This window comes from Bufo bufo, chromosome 2 (genome assembly GCF_905171765.1).
Source record: "Bufo bufo chromosome 2, aBufBuf1.1, whole genome shotgun sequence".
Lineage (NCBI taxonomy): Eukaryota > Metazoa > Chordata > Amphibia > Anura > Bufonidae > Bufo > Bufo bufo.
The window spans coordinates 282,515,009-282,519,965 of NC_053390.1; positions in this window are offsets into that span (position 1 = coordinate 282,515,009).

Consider the following 4,957-nt stretch of genomic DNA (forward strand, 5'->3'; position numbering starts at 1 on the left):
AATGTATTGGCGAAAACTGAGTCTCCCCTTGAACGCAACGAGAGACTCATCAACCGCGACCTCCCTTCCAGGTACGTAGGGACATGCTGCATTATCTGAATAATGCAGACATTTCCGGATGGCCTCAAACCGGGGGCGTGTCATGGCCATATTATAGAGTGGGGTCTGATAGAGGACGTCCCCACTCCAGTATTGCCTGACACTGGGTTTTTGCACTAGACCCATGGGCAGCACGAGGCCCCAAAATGTCCTCATCTCGGCTGCACTGACCGGCGTCCAGCCACCGGGTCTAGCCAAAAAGGAGCCCGGGTGCTGAGCAACGAACTGTTGGGCGTACAGGTTCGTCTGCTCCACCATCAGATTCACAAATGGGTCACTGAAAAAAAAACTAAAAAAGTCAATTTCAGTGAAGCCCACTGTGGGAATCTGGATTCCTGGATTGACAACAAAATCCCGAATCTCGGGGGGCGTGGCTAGCTATGCAGGAGTGAGGACGTGTGTGCTACGAGCTCCTCCACAGCATCAGAGAAAAACCACTTCCAGCTACCCTCTATCAATGGGCAAGGTGACTAAAAAGGGCAGGGCCCGCTCTGTGGCCCCCCTGACATCCTCACAAGGGGACTTACCTAGGCTCTTTGCTAGACAGCCTGCGACTTTGGGCCCCGACATGGCCGAGCACGCCGAGCACTTCCAAGATGGCACCGCCGGCCCTGATGCGACTCCGCATGCAACAATATTAGCGGCACCAGGATCTCCCCACCACTCACCGGATCGGTGTCGACCCTACGCAGCGATCCCGGTCAAGCCCAGACGCTCCATAACCTGGAATAAGGAGGCCCTGGACCGCACCCTGAGCTCTCACCTCCAGCTCAGAGAGGAAGCCTGACAGCCGCCGCGCTGTCTCCGCGCTCTCCAGCAATGCAGGTCAGTGAAGAAGACTTCCCCCCGTTACAGAGGGCTCCTCAGACAGCCTCTCACCCCACTACACGGGGACATGTAAACTCCAGCCCATCAACGGCCTCACTGCGCCCGGGGACAGGATCTCCTACTGGGTCCCCCTGGTTATGTGCCCCAGCCAGCCATATGGGACATTACCTGATGCAGGGCGATGCTTCTCACCGAGGGCAACCCGGAGAGGCTGACAGAGAGGCCCCGAACTCACCGTGGGTTATGGCCTCTTCCCCGTACATGTTGTGGGAACCCCTCTCGCCTCACTCTCTTGGGCCATCCCTAGCGACATCCCCGCACTGGTCCACAGGCTCATCATGGGACGGATCCCATCCACGCCACGATGGCGCTGTTTCACCAGGCACACAGACCCTGGCCGCCTCTGCAGCGTCAGCCCCCCAGGGCTTCCCACAATTGTTCCAGAGACCCTCGTCCCCTGCTCCTCAGTTTGACGAGGACTCTCGACCACCTACTATGGCGGACTTACGCAACCTGATGTGTTCGCTACCCACCAAGGCAGACATCTCCAGCTTTGCAGCTAACATCTTACAAGAATGTAAAAGAGAATTCACACAAGTACGCTCGGAGATGGCCCTGATTGATACAAAGGTGGACGCCGTTCAACAGGAACATGCTTCCTTGTCTGCAGACGTGCAAGCCTTGAAAGACAAACTACAGTCCCACGACGCGCAACTGCACACCTTGCAATATCACCTGGATGATGTTGAAAATAGAAGCCGCCGCAACAATATTCGGATCAGAGGCCTTCCTGAGTCGATAACGCAGGCGGTACTTTTACCTACCATTGTGAAAATTTTCAATGATCTCCTGGGACGTCCACAAAGCTCCAACATCGAAATCGACAGAGCCCATAGGGCATTGAGGCCCCCCAACCCTGATCCCTCGAAGCCAAGGGACGTCATTTGCAGAGTCCACTTCTATGCCATCAAGGATCAGATCCTGCTCAAAGCCCGACAGATGTTGTCCCTGTCCTATGAAGGTGCCCCCTTTATCTTACTATTGGACTTATCCCGCCATACCCTAGCCCAGCGCGCTGGCCTGCGTCCACTCTTGAACCTCCTTAAAGAGCGCGGCATCCCTTACCGCTGAGGCTTCCCTTTTGCTCTACTTGCGGGCCCCAAGGATCAAGTTTCTGCCAACAGCTGGACTTGCCGGCGGTTGATTTGGGGCCCTGGCAGTCTCTTCTTCCGCTTGTTCCTGAGTCATTGGGACGACGTCGTCCATCACCTGCTGACGGCGCTCCTGAAGTGGAAGCACCCCTGGGTGGGTCTAGGGTCTCCCAGCTAAGTGCTGTGGACCCCAACCACCAGAGACCACCAAAAACAATAAATCAGTTAAAGTTTTTTTCCCCCTAATTAACTCTCCCTTCTATCCCTGCCTAATGGTGCCTCTCCCTCACTGACCCTAACCTACCTGGAGGGTGATGGGTGCAGGAGGGTGATGGGTGCCGACGGGGGGATCGCAGGAGCTGGTGAGGACGGTGCTGGACGGTGCAGGTGCAGGTGCAGCAGCAGGAAGAGGAAGGGAGAGAGGAGCACAGAGAGTTTGAATCTCCCGCCTCTCTCCAGCACCAAGGACAGCACCAATCAGCACAACGGCCAGCAACGCTGACCCCAAATGCTCGGACTGTGATTGGTGGTGTGTAACCACACCACCGATCACCATCCTTTTCTGGTTCATCGGGTCACCGGAGACCCGAATGGACCGGAAACGCAGCAAACCGCAGGTTTGTATTGACCTGCGGTTTGCTGCGATCGCCGATACGGGGGGGTCACATGACCCCCCCCCGGCGTTGTGACAGGATGCCCGCTGAATGATTTCAGCGGACATCCTGTTCCGATTAACCCCCGCCGCGCCGCAATGTAGTTTTAAACCGGTATGACCGGTACGTCATGGGTCCTTAAGGACTCGGTAACCATGCTGTAACGGTACGTTATGGGTCCCTAAGGGGTTAAGGGTTACATATGTTCTTCAGGCTTCAGGGATTCAAAGTATATCAACAGCTTGTAATATAAATTTGTCAAGGAATTAAACTACAGTGATTAGCAAAATGTAAGGATAAATGGTCTGTTCACGGTGCGACCAGCCACACACAGCAGGCCATGCCCACCGCTTTTCTGTGTAGACATTGGCTCCTGCAGATGGAAGTGGCCTGCTGTGTGTGGCCAGCCATACCACGATCAGACCATTTGTCCATCATTTTCCAATTATGCTAGAATGTATGTCGTATACACTCACCTAAAGAATTATTAGGAACACCATACTAATACGGTGTTGGACCCCCTTTTGCCTTCAGAACTGCCTTAATTCTACGTGGCATTGATTCAACATGGTGTTGATAGCATTCTTTAGAAATGTTGGCCCATATTGATAGGATAGCATCTTGCAGTTGATGGAGATTTGAGGGATGCACATCCAGGGCACGAAGCTCCCGTTCCACCACATCCCAAAGATGCTCTATTGGGTTAAGATCTGGTGACTGTGGGGGCCATTTTAGTACAGTGAACTCATTGTCATGTTCAAGAAACCAATTTGAAATGATTCGAGCTTTGTGACATGGTGCATTATCCTGCTGGAAGTAGCCATCAGAGGATGGATACATGTTCTCATTCTGTTTACGCCAAATTCGGACTCTATCATTTGAATGTCTCAACAGAAATCGAGACTCATCAGACCAGGCAACATTTTTCCAGTCTTCAACAGTCCAATTTTGGTGAGCTCGTGCAAATTGTAGCCTCTTTTTCCTATTTGTAGTGGAGATGAGTGGTACCCGGTGGGGTCTTCTGCTGTTGTAGCCCATCCGCCTCAAGGTTGTGTGTGTTGTGGCTTCACAAATGCTTTGCTGCATACCTCGGTTGTAACGAGTGGTTATTTCAGTCAACGTTGCTCTTCTATCAGCTTGAATCAGTCGGCCCATTCTCCTCTGACCTCTAGCATCCACAAGGCATTTTTGCCCACAGGACTGCCACATACTGGATGTTTTTCCCTTTTCACACCATTCTTTGTAAACCCTAGAAATGGTTGTGCGTGAAAATCCCAGTAACTGAGCAGATTGTGAAATACTCAGACCGGCCCGTCTGGCACCAACAATCATGCCACGCTCAAAATTTCTTAAATCGCCTTTCTTTCCCATTCTGACATTCAGTTTGGAGTTCAGGAGATTGTCTTGACCAGGAGCACACCCCTAAATGCATTGAAGCAACTGCCATGTGATTGGTTGACTAGATAATTGCATTAATGAGAAATAGAACAGGTGTTCCTAATAATTCTTTAGGTGAGTGTATATTGTATATATTTTTGAGAGGAATAAGATTTCTTGGCAGTCAGAAATGACAATGACATGTAGAAGACAGATTTCAGTGCAAAAGATGGGAACTACTGGAATAATTACTGTCCAAAGTTAAATATCCCAATTGCAGGGCTTGTATGATAAATATAAAAGAGAAAAAGAGAGCAGAACTACATAGGAAGGTCCGTTTAGACCGTGACCGGCTCGTAGGGTAGAGCTTCTCACCTGAGAAAGTTGCGCTGGGAGCGCAAGACCTGATGTGGGCCTGTTGTGGTAAATAGAGTCCGATGCAGCCAAGCTTCTCCCTTCAGGTACAGCGTGCCAGACCAAGGATGCAATGAAGAAGTAAAATATGGGATGCAGCAGCGGCACAACCAGGTAAGTTCACAGATGCACTGAAGTGCGTCAACTGTAAAATACTACAATAAAGATATTAATCAAAAGACACAGACGTCTGGAAACTTACCTGGTTGCGCCGCTACTACATCTCAAGTATGAAAAATATAGCGTTCATCAATCACCTTTCATTTTCTGACCTGGGCACATGAAACATTTCAGCAATAGGATGTCTAAATAACTCCCAAAAATGGTTTAATGTCCTTTAATGTATTTTTTAAGCTTAAAGGCTATGGGCACATTTGACATGGAAAAATATTTTTACATATGTTATTTTAAGTGTATGTAAATTGAAAAAAGTTA